This window comes from Arachis hypogaea, chromosome 4 (assembly GCF_003086295.3).
Source record: "Arachis hypogaea cultivar Tifrunner chromosome 4, arahy.Tifrunner.gnm2.J5K5, whole genome shotgun sequence".
Taxonomy (NCBI): domain Eukaryota; kingdom Viridiplantae; phylum Streptophyta; class Magnoliopsida; order Fabales; family Fabaceae; genus Arachis; species Arachis hypogaea.
Window position 1 is genome coordinate 53767947 of NC_092039.1, and position 16065 is coordinate 53784011.

General features: G+C 36.3%; 1 non-coding gene across 1 annotated transcript; it reads left to right on the plus strand.

Annotated features, from left to right (window-relative positions):
• The first annotated feature begins 11432 nt into the window (after positions 1-11432).
• On the plus strand, positions 11433-11536 carry LOC112798852 (small nucleolar RNA R71). Its single transcript, XR_003200449.1, has one exon. It is a non-coding gene; the product is annotated as a small nucleolar RNA R71 (small nucleolar RNA).
• Positions 11537-16065: the final 4529 nt, after the last annotated feature.

Below are 16065 nucleotides of genomic sequence, written 5' to 3' on the forward strand. Positions count from 1 at the left end.
TCATGTGCATCTTTGCATTCATATTTTCCAAGCATTAAAAATTTCTAAGTTTGGTGTCTTGCATGTTTTCTTTGCATCAAAATATTTTTCAAAACTATGTTCTTGATGTTCATCATGATCTTCAAAGTGTTCTTGGTGTTCATCTTGACATTCATAGCATTCTTGCATGCATTCATTGTTTTGATCTAAAAATTTCATGCATTGAGTATTTTTGTTGTTTTTCTCTCTCATAATAAAAAATTTCAAAAATCAAAAAATATATTTTCCTTATTTCCCTCCAAATTTTCGAAATTTTGGGTTGACTTGGTCAAAAATTTTTAAAAATTAGTTGTTTCTTACAAGTCAAGTCAAAATTTCAATTTTAAAAATCTTATCTTTTCAAAATCTTTTTCAAAAATTATATCTTTTTCATTTTTTTCCATTTTTTGAAAATTCCAAAAATCTTTTTCAAAATATTTTCAAAAATCTTTTTCTTATCTTTACATCTAATTTTCGAAAATTAGCTAACAATTAATGTGATTGATTCAAAAATTTGAAGTTTGTTACTTTCTTGTTAAGAAAGGTTCAATCTTTAAGTTCTAGAATCTTATCTTGTAGTTTCTTGTTAGTGAAGTAAGTAATTTCAAATTTTTAAATTAAATCTTTCTTATCTTTTATCTTATCTTTTTCAAAAATTTTATCTTTTTCAAAATTTGATTTCAAAATATCTTATCTAATCTTCTATCTTCTTATCTTTTCAATTTTGATTTTAATATTTTTTTTCAACTAACTAATCAACTTTTTGTTTGTTTCTTATCTTTTTTTTTTCAAAACCACCTAACTACCTTTCCCTCTCTAATTTTCGAAAATATCTCATCTCTTTTTCAAAAATTCTTTTTGTTTTAAATTTTAATTTTAATCTCATCTTATCTTTGATTTTCGAAAATTACTAACCTCTTTTTCAAAAATTATTTTCAAAATTTCCCTTCTCTTCTCTTATTCTATTTAATTAATTAATTACTAACACTTCTCTTCACCTCTCTTCATCTAAAAATCCGAACTTATTATATCTCTTGTGTTTGGATTCTCCTACCCCTTTCTCCTTTTACTAACATAAAGGAATCTCTATACTGTGACATAGAGGATTCCTCTTTCTTTTTTTGTTTTCTTCTCTTTCATATGAGCAGGAACAGGGAAAAAGCACTCTTGTTGAAATTGATCCAGAACCTGAAAGGACTCTGAAGAGAAAATTAGGAGAAGCTAAATTAAATTATTCTAAAGGTAACCTTTCAGAAATTTTCGAACAAGAGAAGGAGATGGCAGCCGAAAATAATAATAATGCAAGGAGAATGCTTGGTGACTTCACAAAGCCAACATCCAAGTTTGATGGAAGAAGCATCTCCATTCCTTCCATTGGAGCCAATAACTTTGAGCTGAAACCTCAGCTAGTTGCATTAATGCAACAAAACTGCAAGTTTTATGGACTTCCATCTAAAGATCCTTACCAGTTTTTAACTGAGTTCTTGTAGATTTGTGAGACTGTAAAGATGAATGGAGTTGATCCTGAAGTCTACAGACTCATGCTTTTCCCTTTTGCTGTAAGAGACAGAGCTAAAATATGGTTGGATTCACAACCTAAGGATAGCCTAGACTCCTGGGATAAGCTGGTCACTGCCTTCTTAGATAAATTCTTTCCTCCTCAAAAGCTGAGCAAGCTGAGAGTGGATGTTCAAACCTTCAAACAAAAAGATGGTGAATCCCTTTATGAAGCTTGGGAAAGATATAAGCAGCTGACCAAAAGATGTCCATCTGACATGTTTTCAGAATGGACCATATTAGATATATTCTATTATGGTCTCTCTGAATTTTCGAAAATGTCATTGGACCATTCTGTAGGTGGATCTATTCACCTGAAGAAAACGCCTGAAGAGGCTCAAGAACTCATTGATATGGTTGCAAACAACCAATTTATGTACACCTCTAAGAGGAATTCCGTGAATAATGGGATACCTCAGAAGAAAGGAGTTCTTGAAATAGATGCTCTGAATGCCATATTGGCTCAGAACAAAGTGTTGACTCAACATGTAAACATGATCTCTCAAAATCTGAATGGATGGCAACATGCATCCAACACTACTAAAGAGGCAGCTTCTGAAGAAGCTTATGATCATGAGAACCCTGCCATGGCAGAGGTTAATTACATGGGTGAACCTTATGGAAACACCTATAACTCATCATGGAGAAATCATCCAAATTTCTCATGGAAGGATCAACAAAAGCCTCAACAAGGCTTTAACAATGGTAGACGCAATAGGCTGAGCAATAGCAAGCCATATCCATCATCTTCTCAGCAACAGACAGAGAATTCTGAACAAAACATTTCTAATTTAGCCAATATAGTCTCTGATCTATCAAAGTCCACTTTTAGTTTCATGAATGAAACAAGATCCTCCATCAGAAATCTGGAGGCACAAGTGGGCCAGCTGAGTAAGAAAGTCATTGAAACTCCTCCCAGTATTTTCCCAAGTAATACAGAAGAGAATCCAAAAGGAGAGTGCAAGGCCATTGATGTGATCAATGTGGCCGAACACACAAGGGAGGAAGAGGACGAAAATCCTAGTGAGGAAGACCTCCTGGGACGTCCTTCAAGCAAGAAGGAGTCTCCTATTAAGGATCCAAAGGAATCTGAGGCTCATATAGAGACCATAGAGATTCCATTAAATCTCCTTCTGCCATTCATGAGCTCTGAAGACTATTCTTCCTCTGAAGAGGATGAAGATGTGACTGGAGAGCAAATTGCTCAATACTTAGGAGCTATCATGAAGCTGAATGCCAAGTTGTTTGGTAATGAGACTTGGGAAAGTGAACCTCCCTTGCTCATTAGTGAACTAGATACTTGGATTCAGAAAACTCTACCTCAAAAGAAACAAGATCCTGGCAAGTTCTTAATACCTTGTACCATAGGCACCATGAGCTTTGAAAAAGCTCTATGTGATCTGGGGTCAGGGATAAATCTTATGCCACTCTCTATAATGGAGAAGCTGGGGATCATTGAGGTACAACCTGCCTTGTTCTTATTACAATTGGCAGACAAGTCTTTGAGACAAGCTTATGGAATAGTAGAGGACGTGTTAGTAAAGGTTGAAGGCCTTTACATCCCTGCTGATTTCATAATCTTAGACACTAGGAAGGAAGAGGATGATTGCATCATCCTTGGAAGACCTTTCCTAGCCACAGCAAAAGCTGTGATAGATGTCAACAGAGGTGAATTAGTCCTTCAATTGAATGGGGACTACCTTGTGTTTAAGGCACATGGCCATCCCTCTGTGACAAAAGAGAGTAAGCATGAAGAGCTTCACTCAGTTCAGAGTCAAGAAGAGCCCACACAGTCAAACTCTAAGTTTGGTGTTGTGAGGCCACAACCAAACTCTAAGTTTGGTGTTAAGACCCCATATCCAAACTCTAAGTTTGGTGTTGGCAACTATACAACATTGACCTGATCACCTTGTGGCTCCATGAGAGCCACTGTCAAGCTATTGACATTAAAGAAGCGCTTGTTGGGAGGCAACCCAATTTTATTTATCTAATTTTTATTTTATTCTATCTTATTGTTATTTTGTGTTTTATTAGGTACATGATCATGAGGAGTCACGAAAAAATAAAAAAAATTAAAAACAGAGTCAAAAACAGAAGAAAAAATTTTTCACACCCTGGAGGACGCACAGGCTGGCGTTCAACGCCAGTAAGATGCATCTGGCTGGCGTTCAACGCCAGAACAGAGCATCATTCTGGCGCTGAACGCCAGAAACAAGCAACATTCTGGTGCTGAACGCCAGGAATGTGCCCAGAGAAGAAAAGCTGGCGCTGAACGCCAGTAACAAGCATGAAACTGGCGTTCAACGCCAGAAACATGCTTTACATGGGCGTTGAACGCCCAGAACATGCACCAATGGGCGTTTAAACGCCAGAATGGTGTGCAAAGGCATTTTACATGCCTATTTGGTGCAGGGATGGAATTCCTTGACACCTCAGGATCTGTGGACCCCACAACTTTCACCAATCACCTCTGGATCTGTGGACCCCACAGGATCCCCACCTAATATATTCCCACCTTACCTCCTAATCCTAATTACACTCTCCTAATCCTAATTACACTCTCCTACTCCCCATGTCACACTTCCCCACAACTTTCACCAATCACCTCAATTCCTCTTCCCAATTACCCCATTCACCACTCACATCAACCCACTCTTCCCCATAAACCCCACCTACCTTCATAAAATTCAAAATCAATTTCCCTCCCATTCCCACCCAAAATGGCCGAACATCCACCCTCCCCTCTCCCTATAAATACCCTACCATTCTCTTTCATTTTCACACAACCCAAACCCCTCTTCTCCCTCTTAACCGAACCTACATCTCTCCCTCTCTACCATATTTTCTTCTTCTTCTTCTTCTCTTCTTTTCTTTCTTGCTCGAGGGCGAGCAATATTTTAAGTTTGGTGTGGTAAAATCATAAGCTTTTTGTTTTTCCATTACCATCAATGGCACCTAAGGCCGGAGTATCCTCTAAGAAAGGGAAAGGGAAGACAAAAGCTTCCACCTCCGAGTCATGGGAGATGGAAAGATTCATCTCCAAGAGCCATCAAGACCACTTCTATGATGTTGTGGCAAAGAAGAAGGTGATCCCTGAGGTCCCTTTCAAGCTCAAGAAAAATGAGTATCCGGAGATCCGACATGAGATCCAAAGAAGAGGTTGGGAAGTCCTAACCAACCCCATGCAACAAGTCGGAATCCTAATGGTTCAAGAGTTTTATGCCAATGCATGGATCACTAAGAACCATGATCAAAGTATGAACCCGAATCCAAAGAATTATCTCACAATGGTTCGGGGGAAATACTTAGATTTTAGTCCGGAAAATGTGAGGTTGGCGTTTCACTTGCCCATGATGCAAGGAGATGAACGCCCCTACACTAGAAGGGTCAACTTTAATCAAAGGTTGGACCAAGTCCTTATGGACATATGTGTGGAAGGAGCTCAATGCAAGAGAGACCATGCACGGTTCTCAAGAGATGCATGAGGAAGCTCATCATCAAGAAATCCCTGAGATGCCTCAAGGGATGCACTTTCCTCCCAACAACTATTGGGAGCAACTCAACACCTCCTTAGAAGATTTGAGCCACAATATGAAACAATTAAGGGTGGAACATCATGAGCACTCCATCATTCTCCAAGAAATAAGAGAAGACCAAAGAGCAATGAGGGAGGAGCAACAAAGGCAAGGAAGGGACATAGAGGAGCTTAAGGACATTGTTGGTCCTTCAAGAAGAAGACGCCACTAAAGGTGGATTCATTCCTTGTTCTTTATTTCTTTCTGTTTTCGGTTTTTAATATTGTGTTTATCTATGTTTTGTGTCTTTACTTCATGATCATTAGTATGTAACCATGCCTTAAAGCTATGAATAAATCCATTAGTCCTTCACCTCTCTTAAATAAAAAAATGTTTTAATTCAAAAGAACAAGAAGTACATGAATTTCGAATTTATCCTTGAATTTAATTTAATTATATTGATGTGGTGACAATACTTTTTGTTTTCTGAATGAATGATTGAACAGTGCATATGTCTTTTGATATTGTTGTTTATGAGTGTTAAAATTGTTGGCTCTTGAAAGAATGATGAACAAAGAGAAATGTTATTGATAATCTGAAAAATCATGAAATTAATTCTTGAAGCAAGAAAAAGCAGTGAGAAAGCAAAAGCTTACAAAAAAAAATGGCGAAAAAAAAATATATATATAAAGAAAAAGAAAAAGCAAGCAGAAAAAGCCAATAACCATTAAAACCAAAAGGCAAGGGTAAAAAGGATCCAAGGCTTTGAGCATCAATGGATAGGAGGGCCCAAGGAAATTAAATCCAGGCCTAAGCGGCTAAATCAAGCTGTCCCTAACCATGTGCTTGTGTCATGAAGGTCCAAGTGAAAAGCTTGAGACTGAGTGGTTAAAGTCGTGATCCAAAGCAAAAGAGTGTGCTTAAGAGCTCTGGACACCACTAACTGGGGACTCTAGCAAAGCTAAGCTGAAAATGTTCACCCAGTTATGTGTCTGTGGCATTTATGTATCCGGTGGTAATACTGGAAAACAAAATGCTTAAGGCCACGGCCAAGACTCATAAGTAGCTGTGTTCAAGAATCAACATGCTTAACTAGGAAAGTCAATAACACTATCCAAAATTCTAAGTTCCCAGAGACGCCAATCACTCTGAACTTCAAAGGAAAAAGTGAGATACCAAAACTGTTCAGAAGCAAAAAGCTACAAGTCCCGCTCATCTAATTATAATTAATATTCATTGATATTCTGGAATTTATAGTATATTCTCTTCTTTTTATCCTAATTGATTTTCAGTTGCTTGGGGACAAGCAACAATTTAAGTTTGGTGTTGTGATGAGCGGATAATTTATACGCTTTTTGGCATTGTTTTTAGGTAGTTTTTAGTAAGTTTGAGCTACTTTTAGGGATGTTTTCATTAGTTTTTATGTTAAATTCACATTTCTGGACTTTACTATGAGTTTGTGTGTTTTTCTGTGATTTCAGGTAAATTCTGGCTGAAATTGAGGGACTTAAGCAAAACTCTGAAAAAGGCTGACAAAAGGACTGCTGATGCTGTTGGAATCTGACCTCCCTGCACTCGAAATGGATTCTCTGGAATCTGATGCTGTTTTTCGAGTGCAGGAAGGTCAGATTCCAATAGCATCAGCAGTCCTTTGTCAGCCTCCTATCAGAGTTTTGCTCAAGTCCCTCAATTTCAGCCAGAAATTACCTAAAATCACAGAAAAAGACACAAACTCATAGTAAAGTCCAGAAATGTGAATTTAACATAAAAACTTATGAAAACATCCCTAAAAGTAGCTTGAACTTACTAAAAACTACCTAAAAACAATGCCAAAAAGCGTATAAATTATCCGCTCATCACAACACCAAACTTAAATTGTTGCTTGTCCCCAAGCAACTGAAAATGAAATAGGATAAAAAGAAGAGAATATTCTATTAATTCCAAAATTGTTGCTTGGTTTAGCCGCTTAGGCCTGGATTTTATTTCCTTGGGCCCTCCTATCCATCGATGCTCAAAGCCTTGGATCCTTTTTACCCTTGCCTTTTGGTTTTAAGGGCTATTGGCTTTTTCTGCTTGCTTTTTCTTTTTCTTTCTATTTTTTTTGCAAGCTTTTATTTTTCACTGCTTTTTCTTGCTTCAAGAATCAATTTCATGATTTTTCAAATTATCAATAACATTTCTCTTTGTTCATCATTCTTTTAAGAGCCAACAGTTTTAACATTCATAAATAACAAGATAAAAATATGCACTATTTAAGCATTCATTCAGAAAACAAAAAGTATTGTCACCACATCAATATAATTAAACTAAATTCAAGGATAAATTCGGAATTCATGTACTTCTTTGTTCTTTTGAATTAAAAATATTTTTCATTTAAGAGAGGTGAAAGATTAATGGAATTATTCATAACTTTAAGACATAGTTACTAAACACTAATGATCATGAAGTAGAGACACAAAACATAGATAAACATATAATATAAAAACCGAACAACAGAAAAGTAAGAACAAGGAATGAATCCACCTTAGTGGCGTCTTCTTCTTGAAGGACCAACAATGTCCTTAAGCTTTTCTATGTCCCTTCCTTGCCTTTGTTGCTCCTCCCTCATTGCTCTTTGATCTTCTCTTATTTCATGGAGAATGATGGAGTGCTCATGATGTTCCACCCTTAATTGTTCCACATTGTAGCTAAAATCTTCTAGAGAAGTGTTGAGTTGTTCCCAATAGTTGTTGGGAGGAAAGTGCATCCCTTGAGGCATCTCAGGGATTTCTTGATGATGAGCTTCCTCATGCATCTCTTGAGATCTGTGGAGGGTCTCTCTTGCTTGCTCCATCCTCTTCTTGGTGATGGGCTTATCCTCTTCAATGAGGATGTCTCCTTCTATGATAAATCCAGCTGAGTAACATAGATGGCAAATAAGATGAGGAAAAGCTAGCCTTGCCATGGTGGAGGACTTTTCGGCTATTTTGTAGAATTCATGGGAGATGACTTCATGAACTTCTACTTCCTCTCCAAACATGATGTTATGAATCATGATGGCCCGATCCACAGTAACTTCAGATCGGTTGCTAGTGGGGATGATGGAGCGTTGAATGAACTCTAACCACCCTCTAGCCACAGGCTTGAGGTCCAGTCTTCTTAGTTGAACCGGCTTGCCTTTGGAGTCTCTTTTCCATTGAGCTCCTTCCACACATATGTCCATAAGGACTTGGTCCAACCTTTGATTAAAGTTGACCCTTCTAGTGTAGGGGCGTTCATCTCCTTGCATCATGGGCAAGTAGAATGCCAACCTCACATTTTCTGGACTAAAATCTAAGTATTTCCCCCGAACCATTGTGAGATAATTCTTTGGACTCGGATTCACACTTTGATCATGGTTCCTAGTGATCCATGCATTGGCATAGAACTCTTGAACCATTAAGATTCCGACTTGTTGCATGGGGTTGGTTAGGACTTCCCAACCTCTTCTTCGGATTTCATATCGGATCTCCGGATACTCATTTTTCTTGAGTTTGAAAGGGACCTCAGGGATCACCTTTTTCTTTGCCACAACATCATAGAAGTGGTCTTGATGACTTTTGGAGATGAATCTTTCCATCTCCCATGACTCGGAGGTGGAAGCTTTTGTCTTCCCTTTTCCTTTTCTAGAGGATTCTCCGGCCTTAGGTGCCATTGATGGTAATGGAAAAACAAAAAGATTATGCTTTGACCACACCAAACTATTGCTCGCACTCGAGCAAAAAAAGAAAGAAGAGAAGAAGAAGAAGAAGAAAATATGGAGGAGATTGAGGGAAGGTGTTTCGGTCAAGGTGTAGAAGAGGGGGTTTGTGTTGTGTGAAAATGAAGTAGAATGGAAGGGTATATATAGGGAGGGGAGTGGGTGTAGTTTCGGTCATTTAGGGTGGGGTTGGGTGGGAAAGATTTTTGAATTTTGAAGGTGGGTGGGGTTTATGGGGAAGAGTGGATGGATGTGAGTGGTGAAGGGGGTAATTGGGAAGAGAGGTTGAGGTGATTGGTGAAGGGTTTTTGGGGAAGTGTGTTTATTGGAAAGAGATAATGAATGTTGAGAAGAGGAGAGAATATGTTAGGTGGGGATCCTGTGGGGTCCACAGATCCTGAGATGATCCTGTGGGGTCCACATATCCTGAGGTGTCAAGGATTTACATCCCTGCACCAATTAGGCATGTAAAATGCCTTTGCACACCATTCTGGCATTTAAACGCCGAAGTGATGCACACTCTGGCGTTCAACGCCCATGTGTAGCATGTTTCTGGCGTTGAACGCCAGTTCCATGCTTGTTACTGGCGTTCAGCACCAGCTTTCCTCAAGGCATATTCCTGGCGTTCAAACGCCAGGATGTTGCTTGTTTCTGGCATTCAGCGCCAGAAACATGCTCTGTTCTGGCGTTGAACGCCAGCCAGATGCACCTTACTGGCGTTTAAACGCCAGTAAGTCCTTCCTCCAGGGTGTGATTTTTCTTCTGCTATTTTTGATTTTGTTTTTAATTTTAGTATTTTTTTCGTGACTCCACATGATCATGAACCTAATAAAAACACAAAATAACAATAAAATAAAATTTAAATTAGATATATAAAAATTGGGTTGCCTCCCAACAAGGGCTTCTTTAGTGTCATTAGCTTGACAGTGGTTTCTCATGGAGCCTCACAGATATTCAGAGCATGATGAGGGCCTCCCAACACCAAACTTAGAGTTTGAATGAGGGGGCTTCTCAACACCAAACTTAGAGTTTGGTTGTGGCCTTCCAACACCAAACTTAGAGTTTGACTGTGGGGGCTCTTTTTGACTCTGTACTGAGAGAAGCTTTTCATGCTTCTTTTCCATGGTTGCAGAGGAAGGTCCTTGAGCTTTAAACATAAGGTAGTCCCCATTCAATTGAAGGACTAATTCTCCTATGCTAACATCAATCACAACTTCTGCTGTGGCTAGGAAGGGTCTCCCAAGGATGATGCATTCATCTTCTTCCTTCCTAATGTCTAAGATTATGAAATCAGTAGGGATGTAAAGGCCTTCAACCTTTACTAACACGTCCTCTACTAATCCATAAGCTTGTCTTACTGACTTGTCTGCCAACTGAAGTGAGAATAAGGCAGGCTGCACCTCAATGATCCCCAGTTTCTCCATTACAGAGAGTGGCATAAGATTTATGCCTGACACCAAGTCACACAGAGCCTTGTTAAAGGTCATGGTGCCTATGGTACAGGGTATTAAGAATTTACCAGGATCTTGTCTCTTTTGAGGTAGAGTTTTTCTGAATCCATGTATCTAGTTCACTAATGAGCAAGGGGGATTCACCTTCCCAAGTCTCATTACCAAACAACTTGGCATTCAGCTTCATGATAGCTCCTAGATATTGAGCAACTTGCTCTCCAGTTACATCTTCATCCTCTTCCGAGGAGGAATAGTTTTCAAAGCTCATGAATGGCAGAAGGAGATTTAGTGGAATCTCTATGGTCTCTATATGAGCCTCAGATTCCTTTAGGTCCTCAATGGGGAACTCCTTCTTGTTTGAGAGACGTCCCAGGAGGTCTTTCTCACTAGGATTTTTGTCCTTCTCCTCCCTTGTGCATTCGGCCATATTGATTACTTCAATGGCCTTACAATCTCCTTTTGGATTCTCTTCTGTATTGCTTGGGAGAATACTAGGAGGAGTTTCAATGACTTTCTTACTTAGCTGGCCCACTTGTGCCTCCAGATTTCTAATGGAGGACCTTGTTTCACTCGTGAAACTTAAAGTGGCTTTTGACAGATCAGAGACTAAGTTTGCTAAATTAGAGGGGCTCTGTTCAGAATTTTCTGTCTGTTGCTGAGAAGATGATGGAAAAGGCTTGTTATTACTGAGCCTATTTTTTCCACCATTGTTAAAGCCTTGTTGAGGCTTTTGTTGATCCTTCCATGAGAAATTTGGATGATTTCTCCATGATGAGTTATAGGTGTTTCCATAAGGTTCACCCATGTATTTTGCCATCAGGATCATAAGCTTCTTCAGAAGCTGCCTCTTTAGTACTATTGGATGCATTTTGCCATCCATTCAGACTTTGAGAGATCATGTTGACTTGCTGAGTCAACACTTTGTTCTGAGCCAATATGGCATTCCGAGTATCAATTTCAAGAACTCCCTTCCTCTGAGGCGTCCCATTATTCACAGAATTCCTCTCAGAAGTGTACATGAATTGGTTATTTGCAACCATGTCAATAAGTTCTTGAGTTTCTGCAGGCGTTTTCTTTAGGTGAATGGATCCACCTGCAGAATGGTCCAATGACATTTTGGAAAACTCTGATAGACCATAATAGAATATATCTAATATGGTCCATTCTGAAAACATGTCAGAAGGACACTTTTTGGTCATCTGCTTGTATCTTTCCCAAGCTTCATAGAGGGATTCACCATCTTTTTGCTTGAAGGTCTGAACATCCACTCTAAGCTTGCTCAACTTTTGAGGAGGAAAGAATTTATCCAAGAAGGCTGTGACCAGCTTATCCCAGGAGTCCAGGCTATCTTTAGGTTGTGAGTCCAACCATGTTCTAGCTCTGTCTCTTATAGCAAAAGGGAAAAGCATGAGCCTATAGACTTCAGGATCTACTCCATTTGTCTTAACAGTCTCACAAATCTGCAAGAACTCAGTTAAAAACTGGTAAGGATCTTCAGATGAAAGTCCATAAAACTTGCAGTTCTGTTGCATTAAAGCAACTAGTTGAGGCTTAAGCTTAAAATTGTTGGCTCCAATGGCAGGAATGGAGATGCTTCTTCCATCAAATTTGGACGTTGGTTTTGTGACGTCACCAAGCATTCTCCTTGCATTATTGTTGTTGGGTTCGGCTGCCATCTCCTTCTCTTGTTCGAAAATTTCAGAAAGGTTGCCTCCGGATTGTTGTAGTTTAGCTTCTCTTAGTTTCCTCTTCAGAGTCCTTTCAGGTTCTGGATCAGCTTCAACAAGAGTGTCTTTTTCCTTGTTTCTGCTCATATAGGGAAGAAGAGAACAAGAAAAGAAAGAGGAATCCTCTATGTCAAAGTATAGAGATTCCTTTATGTTAGTAGAAGAAAAAAAGGGCAGAGTAGTGAAGAAGAATGGGTAAGGATAGAGGTGGTGATTTGAGATGAAGAGAGATGAAGAGAAGTGTTAGTGAATAAATAAATAAATAGATAGAAGGAGAGATAGAGAATTTCGAAAATAATTTTGAAAAAGTGGTTAGTGATTTTCGAAAATTAAAGATAAGATATGATTAAAATTAAAATTTAAACAATTAAAAAGATTTTTTTTGAAAAAGAGGGAGGTATTTTCGAAAATTAGAGGGGGGAAAAGTAGTTAGGTGGTTTTGAAAAAGATAAGAAACAAATAAAAAGTCAAATAGTTAGTTGAAAAAGATATTAAAATCAAATTTGAAAAGATAAGAAGATAAGAAGTTAGATAAGATATTTTGAAATCAAATTTTTGAAAAAGATAAAATTTTGAAAAAGATATGATAAAAAGATAAGATATAAAAGATATGATAAAATATGTTTGAAAAGGATTTAATTTTTAAAGTTAAAATTAATTACTTTACTAACAAGAAACTACAAGATAAGATTCTAGAATTTAAAGATTGAACCTTTCTTAACAAGAAAGTAACAAACTTCAAATTTTTGAATCAATCACATTAATTGTTAGTGTAATTTCGAAATTTTTGAAATAAAGATAAGAAAAAGATTTTGAAAATATTTTGAAAAAGATTTTTGGAATTTTTCAAAAATAAAATAAAATGAAAAAGATATGATTTTTGAAAAAGATTTTAGAAAGATAAGTTTTTAAAATTGAAAATTTGACTTGACTTGTTAGAAACAACTAATTTTAAAAATTTTTGACCAAGTCAACCCAAATTTCGAAAATTAGGAGAGAAAAAAAGGAAAAGATATTTTTTTGATTTTTGAATTTTTGATGATGAGAGAGAAAAACATAAAAATGACCCAAAACATGAAAATTCTGGATCAAAACACATGATGCATGCAAGAACACTATGAATGTCAAGATGAACACCAAGAACACTTTGAAGATCATGATGAACATCAAGAACATAATTTTGAAAAATTTTTTATGCAAAGAAAACATGCAAGACACCAAATATAGAAATCTTTAATGCATGGACTATTGGACTCTAACAAACAAAAAAATACATATGAAAAACAACAAACAACACAAAACAAGAAAACATCAAGATCAAACAAGAAGACTTGTCAAGAACAACTTGAAGATCATGAAGAACACCATGAATGCATGAATTTTCGAAAAATGCAAGAAAAATTTTTTTAAAGCATGGAATTGACACCAAACTTAAAAGTTGACTTAAGACTTGAACAAGAAACACAAAATATTTTTGATTTTTATGATTTTATGATTTTTTTTGTATTTTTATTATTTTTTTTGAAAATTATATTTTAAGAAAGCGACAATAAAGAAAAATTTTTGAAAGATTTTTGAAAACTTTTTTGAAAAGAAAATAAAAAGAAAATTACCTAATCTGAGCAACAAGTATAAATTATCCGCTCATCAGTAGTGGAATCCTCTGTCACAGTATAGAAATTCCTTTATGTGTTAGAGGAAAAGAAGAATAGAAGAATGAGGTACAAAGAGAATAAGAAGAATTCGAACACAGAGAGAGGGAGAGGGTTCGAATTATTAGATGAGTAGAAGAGAAATGTTAGTAATTAAATAAAATAAACAGAAAGAGATGAGAGAGATAGAGTATTCGAATTTTAAGAAGAGGGAAAAGAAAAATGTTTTTTTTATTTAATTAATTAAGTTAGTTTCGAAAATTTGAAAAATAAATACAAGAACATTAAAAACTAAAACAATTAGTTAATTAAAAAGATTTTTGAAAAAGTGGTTAGTGATTTTCGAAAATTAGAAGTGGAAAAGTAGTTAGGTGGTTTTGAAAAAGATAAGAAATAGTAAATTTTTTTTAAATTAAAACAAACACGTCAAGTAGTTAGTTGAAAAAGATTTGAAAATAAATTTTGAAAAGATAAGAAGTTAGAAAAGGATTTTGAAATTAAAATTTTAAAAAAAGATATGATTGAAATTTATTTTGAAAAAAAATTGAAAAAGAAATTAAAAAGATTTGATTTTTAAAATTAAAGTTGATGACTTGACTAATAAGAAACTAAAAGATATGATTCTAGAATTCAGAGATTGAACCTTTCTTAACAAGAAAGTAACAAACTTGAAATTTTTGAATCAAAACATTAATTGTTAGCAAGGATTTTCGAAAATATGAAATAAAAGTAAGAAAAAGATTTTTGAAAAATTAGTTTTAAAATTTTCGAAAACATTAAAAGAAAAATGAAAAAGATTTTGAACAATTTTAAGAATGAAATTCGAAAATCATAAAAAAATGAAAAAGAATTTATTTTGAAAAAGATTTGAAAAGATAAAGTTTTTAAATTGAAATTTTTACTTTACTAACAAGAAACAACTAAATTTAAAAAATTATGAGAAGAATAAGGAAAAAATAATTTGTTTACTTTTGAATTTTTAATGAAGAGAGAGAAAAACAACAAAATGAAACAAAACATAAAAATTTAAGATCAAAATAAATAATGCATGCAAGAACACTTTGAATGTCAAGATGAATACCAAGAACACTTTGAAGATCATGATGAACATTATGAACATATTTTTGAAAATTTTTAAGAAAAGAAAGACATGCAAGACACCAAACTTAAGAACTTTTGTACTAGGGATACTAACAATTCGAAAATGCACCAGAAAAACAAGAAAAGACACAAAACAAGAAAAATTAAAGATCAAACAAGAAAAATCAGCAAGAACTACTTGAAGATCAAAGAAGAACACAATGCATGAATTTTCGAAAATCTAAGAAAAATTAAAAACATGCAGTTGACACCAAACTTAAAATTTGACACAAGACTCAAACAAGAAACACACAATTTTTTGTTTTTATATATTTTTAAATTTTTTTTTAAAATAAAATAAAGGTTGAAACAAGAAGAAAATTACCTAATCTAAGTAACAAGATCAACCTTCAATTGTCCAAACTCAAACAATCCCCGACAACGGCGCCAAAAACTTGGTGCACAGAATTGTGATCACACCTTTCACAATTCCGGTACAACTAACCAGCAAGTGCACTGGGTCGTCCAAGTAATAAAACCTTACGCGAGTAAGGGTCGATCCCACAGAGATTGCCGGCTTGAAGCAAGCTATGGTTATCCTGTAAATCCTAGTCAGGTGGATTCAATTGGTTATGAGTTTTGATATTTGAAAGATAAATAAAACGTAAATTAAAATAAAGATACTTCTATAATTCATTGGTGGGAATTTCAGATAAGCGTTTGGAGATGCTTTGTTGCTTCTGAACCTCTACTTTCCTATTGTCTTCATCCAATCATGCATGCTCCCTTCCATGGCAAGCTGTATGTTGGTGGATCACTGTTGTCAATGGCTACCATTCGTCCTCTCAATGAAAATGGTCTAGCTACGGTTTTTGTACGGCTAATCAACTGTCAGATTTCTCATCTCGGATGACAAATACCAGGCACAGCTACCGCACGGCTAATCATTTGTCAGTTCTCACTTGTGTCAGAATAGGATCTCTCTATCCTTTTGCACACTGTCACTGCGCCCAACATTCGTGAGTTTGAAGCTTGTCATTGTCATCACGTCCCAAATCCTACTCAGAATACCACGGACAATATTTAGACTTTCTAGATCTCAGGAATGCTGCCAATTGGTTCTAGCCTCTACCACGAAGATTCTAATCTCACGGATTCGAATGATCTGTTGTCAGGAGATACAAGTCATATCTGTGGATCAGAGACCCAAGAGACTATACTCTGGCTGTCGTCCAATGACTACGTTGAACATCATGTAGACCGCTTGTGGTTGTCAGGCACGCGGATCTTGGCTAAGCGAGTAATAAAGATAGTGGGAGATTGTCATGGGTCACCCCTTCATTCTGA